The following is a 22,424-nucleotide window of genomic DNA, read 5'->3' on the forward strand; positions in this document are numbered from 1 at the left end:
AATCTCGAAAACCTCGTTAGTCGGGACACTCGTAAGTCAAGGCCCCACTGTACAGGCAGCCCTTGGGTTACGTCGGACTGGACGTACATCGTTTCGTGGTTACGTCGCCATCTCCCATTTATTTATTTTAAAAAAAGTTCCGTCATTTCGACGTCTGGGCGTATGTGCTTTATGTTTTTATTATTTATTTACCACAAGTGAAGGTCAGGAATTATCTTTCTTTTAAATGTTTTTTACTGTTTCCTTTCATGACTGCTGTGTGTGGGCTCCATGTGAGCAACGCAGGTGCTCACGCAGGTGGTTCCCACGTACGGTGACAATCGCGTTACGTCGCCGTGGGAACGGATCTCCAACCTCACCCCAGGGCCTGCTGCAAAAAGTTAAAAACTACACGATACTAATTTTTAAAAACATATTTTATACATAGGGATTCTTTTTATTTTATTTTATCTTTATCGTTGAAAGGATTACGGATGCCCCTTTTCCTTCCCCCATTGCCCCTCCTGGCCGTCCCTGTCCCCCCCCGCCACCCAGGCCTTCTCCACAAGGTTGTCTGCGCCCATGGACTATGCTTCGATGCAGTCAGTGCTTTGGCTGAGCTCTTCTCCTCCACCCCCACCCGCCTTCCCTCTGCGATTCCACAGCCTGTTCCTTGCTTCCATGTACTTGGAGGAGAAAAGATGAAAAAAATCAGCTGTGACCTTAAAATGCCGACGTGACTCATCACCTGACCTGTCCTAGGGTCCCCGTTAGGTGGACGTATAGATGCAGATCGCCATTTTTAAGAAAACACCGTGATCGTGGGTATAATAAAACCCGTGTTGGTGACGCTTACGCCATGGTCTGATTTAAACTGGGGGTTTGGCTTGTTTTTGTTCTCGTAATGAGTGTACAGCGCAGAAAGGAGTTTTAATGGTAGCCAGCATGGTTTAAATAATGCTGATCAATACGCATATGACTCCCCCAATAATCCTGTTTTCAATGACCTTAAAGGCCCTCCACCCCCATCAGGCTCCCAGCCTCGCGTCTGTGGGGACCGCATCCTGGTCCCGGCTGACCAGCTGGCTGTCTGTGGGGACCGCGTCCTCGTCCCGGCTGACCAGCTGGCTGTCTGTGGGGACCGCGTCCTGGTCCCGGCTGACCAGCTGGCTGTCTGTGGGGACCGCATCCTGGTCCCGGCTGACCAGCTGGCTGTCTGTGGGGACCGCATCCTGGTCCCGGCTGACCAGCTGGCTGTCTGTGGGGACCGCGTCCTGGTCCCGGCTGACCAGCTGGCTGTCTGTGGGGACCGCGTCCTGGTCCCGGCTGACCAGCTGGCTGTCTGTGGGGACCGCATCCTGGTCCCGGCTGACCAGCTGGCTGTCTGTGGGGACCGCGTCCTCGTCCCGGCTGACCAGCTGGCTGTCTGTGGGGACCGCGTCCTGGTCCCACCTGACCAGCTGGCTGTCTGTGGGGACCGCGTCCTGGTCCTGGTTGACCAGCTGGCTGTCGGCTCTGACCATGGCTGCCCTTCCCTGAGCGTCACCTTGGAAACGAATGCCGTCTCCGCGGCCGGCGTTTCCACGCAGGAGCGTCTCCGACCACCGGCATCTCCCAAGCGCGTGGATTTGCGTCGGGGACACACACCTCTCTTCTCTGCCCCCCCCCCCCCACGCGGGTCCATTCTCCTCAGCCTCCTGGCCTGTCGCTGGAGCTACATGTGTGCCCCGGGTCTGGGTACCCTTCCAGGTGGGACTTCGCCAGCAAGCGCTTTCGGCCCGAAACTCCCTCCTGTTCCACCCGGAATTGCACCACACGGAGTCCCTTCATTAAAAAAAAAAAAATTCCCAGAGACACAGCCGTTAGCTGGATTAAACGCGACGCGAAAGACCGAAAGCGACGCCTCCGTTCTGAACTCGGCGTCTGATGTTTATTTCTTCTTTTCTCTGACTTAGCGGCTGAGAAACTGCAAAGCCGGCGGTTTGTTCCTCACTTCAGAGCAGCATCCACGCCCTCCCGGCTGCCGTCGGTCGCGGAGGGAGGCCGGACCTCGAACAGAAGTCCCGCCGGGTGCGCGCTGCGCTCGGTGCCTGGCTGCCTGGCAGCGAGTCTGCAGCTGCAGCGAACGGTTTAGTTACTTCCTGACAAAGGAGCCGGGGACAAAGGGAGGTGCCTGGTGCCTCTCGATGTGGCCGGAGAAGAGCCGGCCTGAGGGACGGAGGGCGGAGGAGGGCAGCGGGCCACGGAGGGGAGTCAGCCCCGCTCCCCGCACGTCTGTGCGAAGCCCCTCATTGCTGCTGGCGGGGCAGGCGCCCTGCGATGCTTAAGTCCACGCACCTCCCGCCGTTCCTCCCGCAGACGTCCGTCCAGACCTGCCTCTTACACGCGGGGCCGCCTGCGTTACGTGGTCAAAGAGAAGACGTTTAAATCGCGTCGTTTCATTCTTAAAAATCGTAATAAATAATGCCACAGCGCAAAGCATCGCAGACCTAAAATCCAAAGAGGCGACAACACGCAGAAACCCTGGTTCTGTGCAAAGAAGACGGGAGCCTGGTCACACCCCCTCCCGCCCCCCCATGACAATGTGAGCTGAACCCCGGCCACGTGTGCGGAGACCCGGCAGCTCCGAGCCTGGCTGCCCGGCTGGCGGAGCCGCCCCGGCCCCGTCACCGTCCCCAGCGGGTCCGGATGGAACCCCGCCCGGAGCACGTCCCCCGTGTTTGGGTTTATTAGCCACGTCGTTTTGAGTAAAATGACTATTAGGAATCGTTATAAACCCCACAGTGAGCCGTGTGTGTATGTGTGTGTGTGCGTGTGTGTGTGTGCGCGCGCTGATAATCCAACACACCCTAACCTCTCTTTTACTTTTTCCTGATTTTATTTTTTATTTGATGCCGTTTTTAAATAAATAACCTCGTCGGCTTGTCTCTGCTGGGAGACACGCAAACGACACGCGCATTCGATGGTGAGCGTGTCCCAGGGAAGACGTCGGCGGCGTTGTCTCCGGAGCCTTCACGTTATTAAAGGCACATTCCTCCCGCCGAGGGGGACCCGGTGGGAAACGCCGACGTGACGGACACGCCACGCGCAGGTGGGTGTGTCCGGGGCGTTCTGATCGGCCTCGGCCGGCCTCCCGGTGGCTCCCGAGCAGATGCTGGCGGGGGGCGGGACCCACGGCGGTTAACGAGGTGTCTCCTTTCATTCTCCCTTAACCGGCCGCTTGGAAACCACAGTGTGAAACGCCCTGATTGTATTAGACTGTAATCGTTATTTTATGAGCATTTTCGTCCCAGGATTTTTTCCCGTCGGGTGATGGGCGCGCTGCCTCTCAGACGCTGTGATGGATGCGACTTTTCCCGGCAGGAATTTTAACAGCCCCGCGCCGGCGCTCGACTGGCACCCAATTATGCGCCCGAGCCGGCAACCTTGAATTTATGTTGCCATGGAGACGAGCCGGTCATGCATTATGGATTATCATTGAAATTCTACACCCCTCCTCGCATAATGAGGGCCGGGGACTTAATCAAATCAGCCATTCTGCGCGGCGCAGGCCGGAGCCAGCCCTCATTGTGCGGCGAGCAGGGCCGCCCGCGGGGAGGCAGCTGCGCCCGCGATGGATGGCCCCGCGCCCCACCCCGCGATGCCCGGGCAGATGGTCCCGGCCCCGCGCCTCACCTTGTCAGGGCACAGGGCACAGGGAGCGTGGACAGTCGGGCTGGATTCACAGGGGGCCCCTTCCTTCACCTGAGCCGTGGGGCTGGAACAGGGACGGGTGGGGCTGAGGGAGGGATGGCGGCCAAGAGCGCACGATTTTTTGGTTTTTATTTATTGTTATTTTTTATTTAAATATATATTTTTTTATTGATTTCAGAGAGGAAGGGAGAGAGGGAGAGAGAGAGAAACATCAATGATGAGAGAGAATCATGGGTCGGCTGCCTCCTGCACACTCCCCACTGGGGATGGAGCCTGCAGCCCGGGCCTGTGCCCTGATGGGAATCGAACCCGGGACCCTTCAGTCTGCAGGCCGATGCTCTATCCACTGAGCCAAACCAGCCAGGGCTATTTTTATTTTTTTGATCTCAGAGAGGCAGGGAGAGGGAGAGAGAGAGAGAAGAATCAATGATGAGAGAGAATCATGGACCCGCTGCCTCCTGCACGCCCCGCACTGGGGATGGAGCCTGCAGCCCGGGCACGTGCCCCGATAGGGAATCCAACCGTGACCTCCCGGTTCACAGGTCGCCGCGCCGGCCGGGCCGTGTTTAATTATTTGAGGAAACTGTCTCCCCAACCGGTTCAGCTTCTTGTCTCCTGACAAGACCCGCAGCTCGTTTCCACGCCTAGTTTCCTCCAGGAGCTTCCGTTTTCCAGGCCTATTAAACGGTCCCTCGTGCTTGGTGTACACGCATGTGTACACATGTGCTCACAACATGTGTACCTGCCTGTTTCCATCCTACGGTTTTTAATAACATATACAACAGTGATGGCGAACCTATGACACGCGTGTCAGAGGTGACACGCGAACTCATTTTTTTGGTTGATTTTTCTTTGTTAAATGGCATTTAAATATATAAAACAAATATCAAAAATATAAGTCTTTGTTTTACTATGGTGGCAAAGATCAAAACATTTCCATATGTGACACGGCACCAGGGTTAACGTTTTTCCAAATGCTGGCACGCCGAGCTCAGAAGGTTCGCCATCACTGATATACAAGGTGTCCAAAGAGGCAGACACACGCCTTGAATAATTATTTCATTCCCATGGGTTAAATCTGACCAGAAAGAAACATCATTTGAACTATCAGCTATTCAAGTGTGTATACATTTTGGGGGGACTTAGGGGGAACACTGTATATTTTTTTGATCTTCACCTGAGGATATGTTTTTATTGATGAGAGAGAGAGAGAGATTGAAGTGAGAGAGAGAGATTGAAGTGAGAGAGAGAGATTGCTCAGTTGCCCCCGACCTAGGTATGTGCCCGAAAGCGACGCTGCTCCCCCCCGCCCCACCGCCCCCCGCCGCCCCCCGACCGGGCTGTACACATGCACTGCCATCGTTTAGGGTTTAATCCCAGCGACAACGATGGTTCGATTCTGCCCACAGGCAGCCGCTCTGAGCTTTGAGAAACAGGAGAGAGGGACCCCAGCTGCTCACAGCTGCGCGGGCTGCCTGGCGGGCGGCGGCGTTTCTCTCCGTCTGCGAGGACAGGGACACCACAGAGGCGGCGACATCACAGCGAAGGTGACCCTAGGCGGCCGAGCTCGCACAGGAAGGAGGGGCGCGTGCGAAGGGCTCACGGACGCCTGCTCCCATCTGGGGGAGAAATGCCCACGATTCAATCAACGCATCATCTGAAACCAAGAAAGACGCCCGTTGTACTGTGATTTACAGAATTACGCTCCTGCGTTTGTTAAGTGACTCCCGGTGTCGCTGACTCGCTGGTTCCCTCCTTCAAACCGACCACAGACACAGTGTCGCCGACTCCCCTGCAGAGGACGGAGCTGAGCAGAGGAGGCGTCCACGGACGGCCAGACCAGCTGTCGTCACCGACGCCTGCGCGGCCGCTGTCCCACCTGCGACTTCCACGTGCCCCTTCCCGGTGGGTCTGGAGCTGCTGAGAGCGCCCAGCTGAGAGGGGCACCCAGGTCCCCGCTGGGTCCTGACGGGAGGGACACGGGGCCCAGGCACCTCCAGCCCTCAGGGAGCCCCCGGTTTGCAGAGCAGCCCCGGGGCGGGTCCGCGCTCCTGCGACCGATGCGAGGAGGGGTGACCGGCTGCAGGTGACACGTCGGAGGAAGCGGGCGGGACCCCTCGGCCGGCCGGGTCAGTGTCGGGCGTTCAGGACGCGGTTCCGTCCACCGGGCGTCGTTGGCAATAAACTCCCCGTAAACGGGGCGAGTGCGAGCTGCCGCTTGCCCGGGGGCGGGGGGGGGGGGCGGCGGCTGCTGCACCGCGGCTCACAGCGCAGCCTCTTCCTTCGGGGCCGCGGGGTGGACACTGACTGTTACGGCCACTCCCTCCGAAGCCTCATTACCTGGAGTCCCTCTGCTCCACGTCGCAGGCGAGACGGAGACGGCAAACGTCCACGCGGCTCCCGCAGCCTCAGCAGCGAATGCCGGCCGCTGTTATCACACCAGGACGACACCGGCAGCCTCTGCCTCCCACGGGCCTTAACAATGAGGGGTCTGGGCCCCATGTCCCTGGGCGTCCTCAGGGCGGGGCAGCCCACTCCTTCCCTGCCCGCCAGTGACGAAGGCACTGGTGTCTGTGCCAGAGCCAGACCTCCCCCCTCGCCCCCCTCCCCCTCCTCCCGTCCCCATCATCTCAGCCTGCAGGCTGCTGGGGGCGGGGGGGGGGGGGCGGGGGGAGGGGTTCTGCAGGGAAGGCGGGCGGCTGCGGGGCGGGTGTGCGGAGAAGCCGGCCGCCTCGGGGCTTCGGGTTGGGGACAGGAGCGCCTATATGAACCCAGCGGCCCTGGGACAGGCAGTGAGCCCCGGGCAGGCTGGGGCCGGGCCCCCCTGCTCCTCCCCCCGGACGGAGCCTCCCCCCTGCAGGCCACGGGCACCAGGACAGCAGCCTCGGGAGACCAGCTGCTAGGAGCTTCTCTTTCCATAATTCAGCTGCTCCCCCGGGACATTTTGCATATTCCCGGGTTCTTTTGTGAACACACACACATGCACACGCACATGCACACGTGCACATGCACACGCACACATGCACACGCACATGCACACGCGCACACATGCACACACACACAGGAATCCCTCACCACAGAATCACAGCCGCCCTGACGCTGCCCCCAGGGTTCTGCGAAGGCCCCGCCCCGTGAAGAAAGCGCCCTGATGTCCGTCCCCAGTGGCATTTGGGAAGCACTTATCCAATGAGTCACCGCATCCGCGCTGCTCGGGCTCCCCCCCTGCAGGGAAGGCTACTGATCAGGGCACTGTTCCCGGATCCACGGTGTCACTTCCACTCCCCACGCCACAGAGAGCCCCGCCCACAGCTCCCCGGCAGCCGGCACCCAGGCCTCTGCCCATAAGCGCGCATGACGTCAGGTTCCCGGGAGGACAGGCAGTCACATGACGTCAGGTTCCCGGGAGGACAGGCGGTCACGGGGAGGCGGCTGGTCAGAGGGGGCTCCAGGCAGCCTGTGATCGTCTCCGAGAGGCCAGGGCGCTGGAGTCGGTCGGGAGGAGGGACTCTTGTATCTTTATGCGAAGAAAGAAAGTAGTGATTTTCTGGAGGAAGGTCCCGTGGAAAGATCCCGGGGCTGGGCTGGGCTGGAAGACCTGCTGGGAGGCCCAGGTCCGGCCCTTCGCCGGCTCAGAAAGGCAGCGTGTCATCTGCAGAATGAAGCCGTGGTCAGTCCTCCCGGAGAGACCGTGACGGTCAGCGGAGCAGCGGTGTGAGCAGGGCGGGCTGTAAAGGGCCCAGCGTCCTCGTCCACGCGCTCCTCTGCAAACACGATGTGCTCAGTGTCCGCCTGGGGCAGAGATGGCGAACCTGTGACAGACGTGTCAGAGGTGACAGGCGAACTCATTGTTTTGGTGGATTTTTCTTTGTGAAATGGCATTTAAATATATAAAATAAATATCAAAAATGTAAGTCTTTGTTTTACTCTGGTTGCAAATATCAAAACATTTCTGTATGTGACACGGCCCCAGAGGTAAGTTAGGGTTTTTCAGAATCTGGCACGCCGAGCTCAGAAGGTTCGCCATCGCTGCCCTAGGGCTTTCGGTTGGTTTTACTGGCGAAACGTGTTGTTGTGCACGAATCCCGGTGTGGCCCGCGGTCGCGAGGAAAAACTTGTTGCTCACCGGACGGGTGTGCAGAGCCCCAACGCCCCCCTCACTCTCCCTGGCAAGACCTCTGTGCCCCGGGCCTGCCGCCGTCAGACGGGGCCGTTCTGTCCATCCAGGGTCCCCCCGTCCAACAGTGCCCAGCGCCGCTGCGTCTCCGCATCTCCCTCACGCCGTCACCCGTCCCCACGTCTTTCTTGTGTCCCTTCCTCCGTTACCGGCACCCCACTCGCGCCGAGGCCTCTCCCGTCCGGAGCCCAGGCTCTGCCCCCCGCTGCCCTGCACGTCACGGGCACGTCCCCCTCTGGCTGTGCGACTGGCTGCTCCCGTGCTGGTGCTGCCCTGGCGGGAGCGACTCGAGGACAAGCCCAGCGCCTTCACCGCCCTCACCCTCTCGCTGGACCTGGGGCGGGGGGGGCGAACACACGCGTGAGCCTGCCCCTCGGTTCGCGTGTCTGCGTCTTAACCTCGTCACACGAAGCAGGGCTCCAGAGGGCCCCTTCCAGACCCCTTCTCGCCCCAAAGCCTTCGACCCCTCACCTGTCTCTTTCCGTCACAGCCCTCCTGCCTCTGTCTTGAGGAAGCGCGTCGAGGCCGCGTCTATGTACAAACCTGAAGGCGGCGTGGCAGTCCGCTCGGGAAGCCACAGGGCCTCCCGGACACGCGTGTGGAGCGCGAGGCTTCTCCGGGGGCCTGTCACGCACCCATCCTATGTCATGTGCGTGGAAAGTTCATTCTCAAACTCCTGGTGCTTCTGGGAAGGACAGACTGACTGCGAGTCCAGCGTGTCCGCAGCGCACACGGGTTTACACCTGCTGTTCCTACGAACGAGGGCAAGTCACCGCCTCCCTTCTCCAGGAGGGAGCCCTGGAGGAGCCACAGCTGCAGGGGAGGAGGGGGAGGAGGAGGAGGAGGGGGAGGTGGAGGGGGAGGAGGAGGGGGAGGAGGGGGAGCCACAGCTGCAGGGGAGGAGGAGGGGGGGGGAGGAGGGGGAGGGGGAGGTGGAGGGGGAGGAGGGGGGAGGAGGGGGAGCCACAGCTGCAGGGGAGGAGGAGGAGGGGGGGGAGGAGGGGGAGCCACAGCTGCAGGCTGAGTGGGACGTGTGCAGGGCCTTTCGTGGGCCTGGGGCTGTTATCCGCACGGTGGCTGCGGGCGGGCGGGCGGCTGGCCCCGCGTATTCGTTCGCAGTTTCCTGTTACAGTAAATGCTGGAGCCGCGCGGAAATCCTGCTCAGTATGCGCGGTGAGGCCGGTGATGCATTAGCCGGAGTGCACGGCCTCGGAGCCGTGAGTCAGCAGCGAGGCCGGATGAGGTCGCCGTTAGGGGGCGAGCAGGGGAGCCAGGGTGCTGGGAACATGACACTCGGCGCTTCTGGGAACCTCTGCACCCACCGAGGGCTCCTGCGCGTCTCCTGCTGCTCCGGGCGCGGGGCGTGGGCCGTGCAGGGTCACGGATGCAGAGCCATTATCAGACCCAAACTCCGCACATACGGGGGGGAGGGGGGGGTGCAGGGTCATGGATGCAGAGTCGTTATCAGACCCAAACTCCGCACATACAGGGGGGCGTGGGCGGTGCAGGGTCACGGATGCAGAGTCGTTATCAGACCCAAACTCCGCACATACGGGGGGGCGTGGGCGGTGCAGGGTCACGGATGCAGAGCCATTATCAGACCCAAACTCCGCACATACGGGGGAGGGGGGGGTGCAGGGTCACGGATGCAGAGCCATTATCAGACCCAAACTCCGCACATACGGGGGAGGGGGGGGTGCAGGGTCATGGATGCAGAGCCATTATCAGACCCAAACTCCGCACATACAGGGGGGCGTGGGCGGTGCAGGGTCACGGATGCAGAGCCATTATCAGACCCAAACTCCGCACATACGGGGGAGGGGGGGGTGCAGGGTCATGGATGCAGAGCCATTATCAGACCCAAACTCCGCACATACGGGGGGGCGTGGGCGGTGCAGGGTCACGGATGCAGAGCCATTATCAGACCCAAACTCCGCACATACGGGGGAGGGGGGGGTGCAGGGTCACGGATGCAGAGCCATTATCAGACCCAAACTCCGCACATACGGGGGAGGGGGGGGTGCAGGGTCACGGATGCAGAGCCATTATCAGACCCAAACTCCGCACATACGGGGGAGGGGGGGGTGCAGGGTCATGGATGCAGAGCCATTATCAGACCCAAACTCCGCACATACGGGGGGCGTGGGCGGTGCAGGGTCACGGATGCAGAGCCATTATCAGACCCAAACTCCGCACATACGGGGGGGAGGGGGGGGTGCAGGGTCACGGATGCAGAGCCATTATCAGACCCAAACTCCGCACATACGGGGGGGAGGGGGGGGGGCAGGGTCATGGATGCAGAGCCATTATCAGACCCAAACTCCGCACATACGGGGGGGTGTGGGCGGTGCAGGGTCATGGATGCAGAGCCGTTATCAGACCCAAACTCCGCACATACGGGGGGCAGAAAGGTAATGAGGTCCCTGGGATGGCGGGTCTAGAAGAAGGGTCTCCGCCAGCGAAATTTCATATATTTTTCTCCCCAAAACCTTGAGCCCGGCTGGTGTGGCTCAGTGGTTGAGCATCAACCTAGGAGCCAGGAGGCCGTGGTTTGATTCCTGCCCGGGTTGCGGGCTTGATCCTCAGCAGGGGGCGTGCAGGAGGCAGCGGATCGATGATTCTCTCTTGTCATTGATGTTTCTCGCTCTCTCTTCCTCTCCCTTCCTCTCTCAAAGCAATAAAAATATATTTAAAGTAATAAAAGGCTAATATGCAAATTGTCCCCACGGGCGGCAGTTCCACCTGGAGTTAGCCGTGTGCTGGCCACCAGGGGGCGGCGCGGAACATGGCGGCGTCGGCAACAAGGCGCTGGCACCGGCGGAGGTGGAGGTGCTGCCGCCCCGATGGCCCGAGGAGAGCAGAGCAGGGCCGTGCGGGATGGTGGAGCAGGTGAGCGGCGGCACCAGGCCAAGGCGGGTGCAGCGGGGCCCCAGTCGCCCCACCGCCGCCCCACAGATGGGCCCTGATCGCGGGCCGGGCCTAGAGACCCTGCCGGCAGGAGTTCCGTGCGCCGGGCCTCCGGCGTTGGAGATAACTGTTGAGGAGCTGCCATAGCGGGCACCTCCCGTCGCCGCGGCCCGGGACAGGCTGACCTGTGAGTTCGGCGGCCAGCAGGGCTGCCGATGGCCCCGGGAGCTGCCTGGGCCCGTGTCCCTCCGTGAATCAGCCTCCCCCGGGTTTCAGCCTCGGGCGCGCTCACCCGCTGCCCCCTGTGCCCACGGCAGACACGCCGGCGGGGGCGCGGCCTTGGGGAGCAGCCGCGCTTCCCAGGATGGTGAGGCGTCCTGTGAAGGCTCGGAACCGCCCCACGGGCGGGAGAGGAGTCGGTGCCTCAGGGAGGATGGCGAGAAGGAGCGGGCTGAGTTGCCGGGGAGCTTCGCAGCTGGAGAGGGAAGAGGTGGAGGGAGCCGGGGACCCTGCTTTACGGAGACCGGCCTCCTGCTTCCGGCCTCGCGGAGGTTCTGTGAGAGGCCGGACGCTCCGGGGCAGGAATGAACTGACCGTGTCCTTTTTCACCCAAAAAACCCGGCCCCTTCACTGCAGCGTGACCGGGTGGCCCTGACCCGTAGCCTTCACGCCGAAACCTCACAGCGAGCCGCCCGGCCTCAGAGAGACGCGCAGGCACCCGGTCAGCTGGCGGGGGGTGGGGGGTGGGGGTGGGGGGTGGGGGGTGGGGGTCGGGGGGCGCGGGGGGGGGGCGGCTCTGAAACAGGCAGGTCCCGGAGAGCAGAGGTGCCGTCAGGGATGGAGGGCACTCGCGGCGCCCGCACCACGCGGAGGACGCGCACCGGAGGCCGTGGAAGGAGCGTGTGGGCGGCTCGGGGAGGGGAGGGCGCAGCTCGGCAGCTGAGGACCGAGAGCCCGGGGAGGGGGTTGGGGGGCCTGGGCCTGCGGAGAGCAGGTGGCGCGAGGCAGGTGTTTCTAGAAGCAGAAGCAGGGGCTCCGAGGTCCGCCCGGGGAGCAGCCTGGCCTGCAAAGGCCGGACACGAGGACAAAGGGCCGCGTCTGCCTGCGGCCCTTCCTCCTCCCGGGCCTGCAGGGCTGTTCGCGTGAGGGAAGCGTCTCGGCGCCTCGGCCGTCCTGCAGAGCAGACTTGTTCTCGCTCCAGGTGGAGGAGGGGAAGCGGCCGGCGGCGGCCAGGAGCTGGGTCGGAACAGAACGGGTGTCGGGGTGACAGGTGGGCCTGGTCACCGCCGGCCTCGGGGTCCCGAGCTCCCCGTGGTGCAGGGGCAGCCGCGGGCCCCACAGACAGGCCGGGAGGAAGCTCCACTCCCTCTCCTCTGAGCCTGAAGGCTGCGAGTTAGAACCGAATGCGTCTCTCTATCTATAGACTAGAGGCCTGGCGCACGAAGCCACGCGGGAGCAGGCCTTCCTGCCCACTGCCAGCACCGGCTTCCCTCTGGCACCCGGGGCCCCGGCTCCCTCGCAGCCCTGGCTTCGTCTGGCAGGTTGTCCGGATGGACGTCCGGTCTAATTAGCATATTACACTTTTATTATTATAGATAATTTTACTGATTTCAGAGAGGAAGGGCCAGGGAGAGAGAGACAGAAACATCCATGATGAGAGGTTCCCAGGGCCGGATGCCCCCCCGGCGGGCGCTGCGTGCGTAACAGCCGCGTGCAGCCATCCGGACCGCTCAGGGGACGGGCTGGGCCGGCGCGGCGGTTCCGGTCCCGCGGCCGGGCGGTCATCGCCGGGAGCAGGTCGGCCTCTTCTCTGGAATCACTGGCACCGCTGATCTGGGAGCCAGTGTCTGTCGCGCCGACGCCGGCTTCAGCTCAGCTCCTGGCAGACGGTCAGGGTGAGAGCGGAGCCTGCGGACGGGCGGGAGCGGCAGGCGTGTGGCCGCCGGCCGGCGCACGTTGTGTAGAATGGACGGGTCTGTGGTTTAAAGTGTCGGGTTGTCATCGGCCACAAGGGGGAAGGTCTCAGTGAACGTGTCAGAGGCATGTGTGTGTACATAGGATGCACATGATATATCACATAACGTAGTCGATGTCACATAGCATCTACTCTCTCATAGAATCATGCATGTTATGTATTCATACATGTTTATACTTATATGTAATATGCAATAATGTGCTTATATATGCCTAATGGTAATATAATTCTATAATATATAATATATTTGTTCTGTAGAACATATTTTGTACATTATATACATCACACACACACACACACACATACACACGTGCACGCCCCTGAGAGTTCACGGGGACCTTGTGCACTGACGCTGGCCTCTCTGGCTCCGTAGCCCGTGCTGATGGAGCCTCCAGCCTCGCGCCTGAGGGACACTGTGTCTCCACAGCTGGCGTGCACCTGGGGGTCCAGCGGTGAACACGTCCGAGTAAAAATAGCGTCTCTTCTGGTCTGAGGCCGGCCGGCTTCCTGCTGGACTCGGAATTCAGAAAAGTCCTTCAATGACGGGAAGGAAGGGCCCGGGGCTGGACGTGGGAGGTCACAGCTGTCCATGTGCACAGCAGGCTCGCACGCACACGCACACACAGAAACATGCACACACTCATGTGCACACAGACACGTGCACAGGCACACACGTGCACACACGTGCACCCGCACAGAGTGCCTCTGCGGGTGGAGGGACAGAGTGACCGCCCACCGAGGCTCATGGGAAGTTGGCTGGAGGGCGGGTGGGTGACCGTGAAGCGTGTGATGCACGGGAGGCTAGCCTCCGACAAGACTCTGAAGTTCACCACGTTCTCCTGCGTCTGTCCCGCCAGTTGAACATGTGTCCACACGCACACGCGGTGCTCTCCTGTCTGTGACTGAGCCTTTCCCACTGGAACGCGGGCTGTGGTGGTGACCAGGGGGCTTAGTGACCAGGGGCTTAGTGACCAGGGGGCTTAGTGACCAGGGGGGTTAGTGACCAGGGGGCTTAGTGACCAGGGGGTTAGTGACCAGGGGGGTTAGTGACCGGGGGGGTTAGTGACCAGGGGGGTAGTGACCAGGGGGTTAGTGACCAGGGGGTTAAGTGACCAGGGGGGTTAGTGACCAGGGGGGTAGTGACCAGGGGGTTAGTGACCAGGGGGTTAGTGACCAGGGGGCTTAGTGACCAGGGGGTTAGTGACCAGGGGGCTTAGTGACCAGGGGGGTTAGTGACCAGGGGGCTTAGTGACCAGGGGGTTAGTGACCAGGGGGGTTAGGGACCGGGGGGGTTAGTGACCAGGGGGGTAGTGACCAGGGGGTTAGTGACCAGGGGGGTTAGTGACCAGGGGGCTTAGTGACCAGGGGGGTTAGTGACCAGGGGGCTTAGTGACCGGGGGGCTTAGTGACCGGGGGGGTTAGTGACCAGGGGGGTAGTGACCAGGGGGTTAGTGACCAGGGGGTTTAACACCAGAGGAAAAGGCCATGTTTACTGAGTCGTTCAGAGGAAACTGAGGCCCTGGGAGGGGTGGTTTTGGGGTCACAGTCAGCGCCCGGCCTCCCCATGGTGCTTCCCACGCCGGTCCCCGCCTGTCCTCATCACCGTCTCCCGGTGCCGCCCCGGGGGCTCCCGCCTCAGGGAGCGTCGAGTTACCAACACCCCCCTCGATGCGGAAATAAACCAGGGAGACCAGACAGACGCGGGAGGAGGGGCTTCCACACAGGAGCCCCATCGTGTCAATACAGGCGCCCGGTTCTGTGGCTCAGCCCTACGGGGTGGTCTCCGCGGGGCTTCTAGGGTCTGGGTAACGGAAGTGTGCACGTGGCCATGGGTGTGCATGTGTCTGTACATGGAGTGTGCACCTGTGGGTAGTGAGTGTGTGCATGCGTGTCTGTGTGTGCACATGTGTGTAGTGTGGGTGTGGCTGCATGTGTGAGCGTGTGCATGCGTGTCTGTGTGTGCACATGTGTGTAGTGTGAGTGTGGCTGCATGTGTGAGCGTGTGCATGCATGTCTGTGTGTGCACATGTGTGTAGTGTGAGTGTGGCTGCATGTGTGAGCGTGTGCATGTGTGCCTGTGTGTGCACGCGTGTGCCTGCGCAGCACGGCCGCCCGCTCTCCAGCAGGGGGATTGCGTCCTCCTGGTGGCCATCCGATCCGGTCCCGTCACAGGAAAGGGTGGGGTGGGCACGAGGCTGGGGCCCTGGTCTGTTCCGGCTGCGGCGGACGCGGAGCCTCTGCCGGTGTGAACGATGCCGCCTGCAGCCCGGGCCCGGGATGGGGTGCGTGTCCCTCTGATGTGGACACGGGCGTCCGTCCTGCACGGAGGGAGGGAAGCCGTCCCACCGCTGACACGCGTCTCCCTGGCGCGGCCCTCAGGCCCCGGGAGGCCCCGCGGCGCCGAGAGCAGGTGCGGACTGACCGGGCGCAGCCGAGCGGCCGGGGGCGCAGGCGGATCCTCTTCCGCAGACAGACTCGCAGCTCGCGTGGGGAAAGGGGGCCCGGGGCGGGGGCGCCAGCTTCGTCAGCGGCCCCAGAGGGGGAGGCCAGGGCCGGGCTCCGTGCGGGCGGCAGGCGGCCTCTCCCGTCCCTCAGGGCCAGGCCTCCGGACCAAAGACACGAGGGCTCCGGGCGAACATGCAAACCCTCTGGGAAGGTTTCCCTCTGCCCCGCCCCCCCCATTCCCTCCTGAAACCCCCCAACACTGTGTCCTTCCCTTCACTGCGAGCTGCGCTTCTCAGACCCACGGAGCCGCTCTGCCCGCACCCCAGCGCTGTCTGTCCATCTCACAGGCAGGGCCCCTGCCCCTCGCCCCTCGGACGATCCGGCTGCAGCTGCCCCACTCCTCAGCGTCTCGCCAGCTCCCCGCCCGGCGTCCCCGTGCCGGCACTTAGCTGTGTTTTCCGGCCACACTTTCCTGGTCTGACCACGCGGCGCACAGACCAGCAGCTCCCGCCGGCCCGCCCTCCGGCCTTTTCCCTCGGAAGCTCGGCCGGAGCAAAGCCGCGGGCCTGGGAGCACCTTCCCGGAATGAAGAGGGGCCCGGCCGTCCCAGCCCCGGGGCGGGGGCTCTGAGGGCGCCTGGGCTGTTTCCCGGGAGGAGGAGCCTCACCCTCCTGAGCCTGGGCACTCCCCCTCTGTCCGCTCCATGCCCAGCCAGGAGCCCCTGGCAGGAGAGCAAGCGCCCTCCAGGCACCTCCTGGGGCGGGGTGGGGGGGGGAAGCGGGGGGGGGAGGGGAGGGAGGGAGTGTGGGGGGGGGACTGGGGGTGGGAGGAGGGGGGGGGGGGGGGGGGAGCCGCCCCGAGGGTTTCCCAGGACACGTTGGTGCCCAGCGCAGTGTTTTCTCAGGAGACCGCGTGTCCTGACGTCACGGGACACGGCGTGGCCTTTGGGGAGAGCGATGCCGTGTCCGCGAGCGTGTGAGGTGCTGGCTTTGCTGGTCCCCCGCGGGGGAGCCCACAGACCCGTCGTGTTGTGGGGACGCGAGTTCACGGCATCTTCCGGGGAATGAACGCGGGCAGAGATTCTCGCGGGAACGTCCGCGGGTTTTTAAGGAAAATCCAGTCCCCGCGGGCTGTCCCTCCGCCTGGGAGCGGCTTCCTCGCTCCTCTGTCTCCGCTGGGGCCTCTCGGACCCTCCCGGCCTCGGCGCTCTCGCCCACCACAGACTCGGGGGCGAACCCCGACTCCCGCACCCGCTCCCCGTCTGTGGGTGTGGCTGGTGTTTAAAGGCAGCCCCTTCTCCTCCAGGGGGGACCTAGGACCACATTATCCCCACCCCCACCCCCGGGACCCTCCCCCCCCGGGCCCTCCCACCCCGACCCCCCCCCCCCCGGGACCCTCCCCAGGAGAAGCCCCAACACAGAGATCGAGGTTCAGGGCGATCCCTCATTCCCTCCAGCCCGGCGGCCGCAGGGCCACGGGAGCTGGCTGGGTCCTCACCCGGACAAACGGGCAGCGCTGAGCCCCATTGAACGGCGGCGCTGGCAGGTGCAGGGGGGTGGCTACTGGGTCCCTCCCACCGTCCACACCTGCAGCGGGAGACGTCCCGCCTCTGTCATCCCAGCAAGTGCCCGGGCCGGGCTGCCTCCCAAATCCACCAGGGGGCGCGCCTCCCCCTGAAACCAGAGGGCGAGACGCTGAATCACGCGGCTGGACCAGCCCAGGGGAGGACAGGGGCCTGCCTGGCCGGAGCCCCGTCCCTGTCCCACGTCCCCCGTCCCTGTCCCCCGTCCCCCGTCCCTGTCCCACGTCCTCCGTCCCTGTCCCCCGTCCCCCGTCCCTGTCCCACGTCCTCCGTCCCTGTCCCCCGTCCCCCGTCCCTGTCCCCCGTCCCCCGTCCCTGTCCCACGTCCTCAGTCCCTGTCCCACGTCCTCCGTCCCTGTCCCCCGTCCCCCGTCCCTGTCCCACGTCCTCCGTCCCTGTCCCCCGTCCCCCGTCCCTGTCCCCCGTCCCCCGTCCCTGTCCCACGTCCTCCGTCCCTGTCCCCCGTCCCCCGTCCCTGTCCCCCGTCCCCCGTCCCTGTCCCACGTCCTCGCGGTTCCGGCGAGAGAACGACGTCTTTAAAGAGCAGATGCAGCTGCTGACGGGAGCCTGGCTGCTCAGGAACAGAATCTCTCGTCGTCACGGAAAGTAAGAGTCAGATCAGCATCGTATCCGTTTGGTTGGCACCTTAAGCGTCATTGATTTAGAAAAGGTGTCGAGGGCAGGCCGGTGGGGCTCAGCGGGTGAGCATCGACCTAGGAACCAGGAGGTCACAGTTCGACCCCCGGTCGGGGCACAGGCCCGGGCTGTGGCTCGACCCCCAGTGCGGGGCATGCAGGAGGTAGCGGGTCCATGATCCTCTCATCACTGATGTTTCTCTGTCTCCCTCGCCCTTCCTCTCTGACATCAATAAATATGGGTGTGTGTGTGTGTGTGTGTGTGTGTGTGTGTGTGTTTTGAAAGATGTCGGGAAAACTCTGGGTCGAACTCGCCGTCTGTCTCTCCGGAGCCGTGTCCTGTCGCGCGTCCCCTGCGAGCCCGTGAAGCTCACACTTGCTGGGGGCAGTGAGGACCGAAGGGCCCTGGTTTTCGCGGTAAAACCCGTTGGATGATAACATTGGCTGCCGACCTGACCCTGGAACCACGAGGGCACCGTGGCTCCCCGCGTCGCACTGTGACCACCCGTTTCTCTGGGCGTAACCCTCTCTCGGTTTCCGCTCAGTGGATCTCGTTAAACGGGTAACGTAAAGCCCGAGGGCCGCCGGGGGAGGGAGTCGGTGTTGCAGACCCGGGTTCCCAGCGCGGTCTGCCCGGGGCGGCCCCTCCCCCGCAGATCTTCATCCGGGACTGCCGCTCCTGCCGGCACCGGGTTCACGCGGAGCCAGGGCGAGCTGGCGGGCTGCTGGGTCCTGAGGCTGCATGCTTTCCCGGCTCCCTCCCCCCTCGCTCAGGGGAAATGCGGGGTCACCGGGGGGGGGGTGTAGGGGGGGACAGGGCAGACGCCCTCGGACCCTGCCCCCCACCCCCGGGCAAGAGCTTGGGTTCAGCCTGCAGGTTCCGGCCGAGGAAAAGGCCTTCGTGAGAGTGACCGGGTTCCTGGGGCTCCACCCGCCGGCGTGCGGGGCCCACTCGTGTAATCACAGCCCCAGCACAGGACGCGCCCCCTTCCCGGTGCCGGGAGCTCACAGGGGCCCCCGTGGGCCAGGAGGCGGTCCCCAGAGCCTAATAAACTAAATGGTTTCCGCATCGTGAGCGGCGATAGCGGCAAAGGCTTCCATTCGCACTGGCCCTGCCTCTCGATCAGGGCGAGGCCCCGCAGAATCCGAGTGAGAGCAGGACGCGCCACCCCGCACCCCGACGGCACCCCTCATGGCACCCCGAGTGTGCAGCCTGGAGTGAGGGCAGCTCGCTCGCCTGCTTCCCCGTGGTGTCAGTGTCGGGGACGCTCCTGCACCAACGCGGGCAAAGGCGCTTCCGTTCCTGCTTCAGGGAAAGAGGACGCTTTGCTGGAGCCCCTGCACACACGGGGGTGGCTGTGTGACCCCGTCTACTCCCTGCTAACCCCCCAGGACAGAGAGGCCGCGCTGAGGTCAGGGGTCAGGGACCAGGCCAAGCACTGGATTTCCGGTGGGTGCTGTGGCCGCGGCACGGAGTCCGTGGGAGCTGCGTGTTCCGAGGCCGTTTCCACCCGAGGTGTCCACGTGCCCGTCGATGCCCCGTCCACGTGCAGCTCACCCGCGAGGCCGTGGTCTCGCGCTGAGTCAGCATCTGGTGATGGGAGCCGTGGTACTTGGTTTGCAATTTGAAAAATTCATCTTTGCTGGAAGTTGTTGTGTGTTTTTTAACATGAAGAAGAATGAAATGGATTTTTTCTTTCCTCGGGACTCAGAATCCCCTTCGTATACACAGCAGCTCCCCTGGCACCCGTCACCCAGACAAACGATTACCCCCAATAACAGGACCTTCCGACAAGGCCCCGATGTCCTCCTGCTGCCCCAGCATTGGCCACGACCTCGGATGACCTTGTCTCTAAGGAGCCCCATGTGGGGGAGGGGGAGGGGGAGGGGGAGGAGGCGCAGCTCTCCCTTGGGGCAGTCGGAGTCTCTGCAGGCGGAGTCTGCTCAGGAGGCAGGGACGATGAAAAAGGAGGAAACACCAGACGTTCAGGAGTGACTCCGTCTGGAGAGGACGGAGCAGGTGTTGCTGGGAGAAATCACGGAGCATAAACAGCCAGGGCTGGGGGCGGGGGGCAGGGGGAGGGGCGGGGGCAGGGGGGAGGGGGGAGGGGGGGTGTTCACTCAGCCCAGAGCCTTTTATGGGTTCCAAGTGGATCCAGGCCCCCCCCCCCCGCCTCCTGGGGTTCTCCTCCCGCCCGCCCGCACCGTCAGGGTTTTCAGGTCTTTGGGCCTCACCTGTCGTGGCCCCGGACAGACTTCGGTGACAATAAAACTCAGCCTCGCGCGAGGGATCAGGAGCCGGAAACGTGTGGACAGATGGTCTCAGCGGCACTTTCTGTGGCAGGAACATTAGTCGGTTTCCCACCGGCAGGGAGCAGAGGGTGCGGAGGCGTGGCTCCGCCGTGGACGTGTCTGTGTGACCGGCCGTGGGCCAGCCCGCGCTCCGCAGAGCCTCGCGGTGACATGACGGCTCCCAGACAGAGGGTCCCGGACGGGCCGCGCCCTCAGACGTGGGCATGAATCCAGCGCCGGACGCCGCAGTGAGCAGGCCCCGCCCGCGGCTCAGCCAGTCCTTCCTTCACCTGACACTTTGCTCCAGACCCTGCGACTGACAAAGCCGCACACGCTCCACAGAGCACGAGCCTGACAATAGGATAAAGCAGAAGGAGAGCAAATACACGGCAGAGGCAGTGGTCACTGGGCACTCCAGGTGGCCGGTAAGGAACGGTCCAAGCCCCGGGGCGTGGTGCCCAGGCAGGAGGCGGCCGTTCCCGGACGCGCAGGCAGGGCTCCGGGTTCTGGAAACAAAGTGTCAGCTCAGCCAGACCTGGGGGAGGGCCTGCCAGCCAGACCTGGGCTCCTAGAGGCCCCCCGGAGCGAACGCGCCTGGTCCGTCCTCTGCTCTCGCACCCGGGGCGTGGCAGCGCGGGGTGCACCAGCGCGGAGACGAGGAAGCATCTGGGGCGTGGGCCCCCCCTTTCCCTCCCCCCCCCAGTCACCAGCTTGGACGGTCACCCCCCCCCCCCCGGGGGATCTGAGTTCCTCCGCTCTGGCGAGACCTGCTGCGCGGCCTGGTCCCAGTCTGAGCGTAGGGGAGCCTCCCTGGTAAACGCGCGTTGTGCTGCCGATTGGGGTGTCTGTTATTAAAGACCACACCCCCCGCGACAAAGTGGGGAGATTCTAATGTTCCCCGACTGTCTGCTGAATTTCACAAGCTCAGAGCTCACCCCCCGACGTGGGAATCATCCCCCTTCACAAGGAGGAGGCTGAGGCTCCTGGCGTCCCCCGACTTACGCGGCTCGGCTGGACACGCTGGCCGAGCTGGGTGCCCACAGGACGGCGCGCGTTCGTGTTCCTCGCCAGTTAGCACGTGGCTCCAGGGCCAGCTGTGGTCTTTGGAAATACCCCCCTCCCCCCCCAGACGCTCCGTGCCCGGCCTTCGCGTCCACCCATGATTGATGGCCCTGGACGGACTCGACCGTGTCCCCTGGGGTCGGCACACGCTGTCCCTAACGCCTCCACATTGACGGGCCGTGCTTTCCTGAACGAGGCTCCTTTGCCGGTGAACTGAGGACGACCTACCACGGCTCGGCCTTCAGAAGCAGGAGGAGCGTTCAGTTGTCACAGTTATGACGCCGCGTGACGGACTCTGCAGCCCACGGCCTCGCGGCGTCGCACACGCAGATGGCGCATGGGTTCGGGCTGGTGCGTGGGATGCCGGCATCTGCCGCCGAGGCCACCGTGGTCCCGCATTCGGCCGAGAGGAGGCCCCTCCTGGGACCGCTCTGCCTCCCGCAGGCACCCCCTCGGGTCTGGCTGACCCTGTGCTCGGCACAGACTTCCGGCAGCACTGGCCTCCCGTCCTGGGAGTTCTCCACGTCTCAGTTCCTTGGTTGGAAACAGTGATCAAAGCCCGTTGGCTCCCACTGCCACTCAGGTTCAGCTCTCCTCGGGCCTTTCGGTAGAAAGAGCCGGGAAGTTGTTTTAATAAAAGGCCCTGGGCCCATAGTCCTGTTTCCAAAGCGAATGCACCGCGGCCGGGCCTTCTCTGGGCTTCCCTGGTGTTACATCTGCCCGGCTTTCCCCTCTCACCCGGGAAATGTTTCCTCCCATCGTGACCTCGGTCCCGTTACGGGGGTGGCCGGCCGTCTGCCCGGCTTGTTTTCAGGGAGCATTTTCATGTTCGTGTCGCGGCGGATTTACATATTTGAGTTTATTCTTAGTTTATACCCTGTTTTCTTGTTGTGAGAGAAGAAGGCCCCCCCGTCCTGTGTATTGTTTAACCCACGAGTGCCTGCAACCTGGTTGTCGTGTCTCCCGTGGCACCGAGACGGTTACACCGGGAACGTTCCTGCTCGTCCGCGGGTGGGTTCCGCTTCGAAGTCCCGTATGCTTCTCCCTGAACGGCTGCTTCGTTTTACTGCGGGTGCGTCTGTCTCCGGCCGCTGTTCACGGCCGCCCGGCCGCATTCCGCCTCCCGCCCTCTCTTCTGTGCCGCGCCCACCAGCCTCTCAGCAGGCGGCTCAGGCCCTCGCATTGTCGTAGGACCGCCTGCCTCTCTCCTGCCTCACTCCTCATTTCTTTTTGTCCCGTTTCCTTGTTTCCCGTGCTGCCTTCCCTGGGATTGGTCTTTCCTCCTTCGTTCCGTTTACGTCCCTGGTTCCTGCGATGTCTGCCGCCATTCTGTCTCCTTTCTCTTTGCGTTGATTAAACTAATTTAATATTCCTGCTGAACTTGTCAGAGTCTAAGTGAATATGTTAATCTTTTCATCAGAAAATGTGCAGCACCTATTGATTATTTAATTACACTACACAGCTGACTTCCCAGAGCTTTAACGCCGGTTTAAATCGGCCCTAAGTTCCTTCCAATTGATTTAATCTTTCAGATCAGAATAAAAATAAATTAGCATGTCAGTCCCTTAATTGGCCACAGTAATGGGCCCAGCATATCCCTGCTGTGCAGTCACAGCCCAGATCTGTGCCTTCTGCGGCCACGTCCCCTCATACCAAGGGGCGAGGGCCTGAGGCCGCGGT

This window comes from Myotis myotis, unplaced genomic scaffold, assembly GCF_014108235.1.
Source record: "Myotis myotis isolate mMyoMyo1 unplaced genomic scaffold, mMyoMyo1.p scaffold_m19_p_14, whole genome shotgun sequence".
NCBI lineage: Eukaryota > Metazoa > Chordata > Mammalia > Chiroptera > Vespertilionidae > Myotis > Myotis myotis.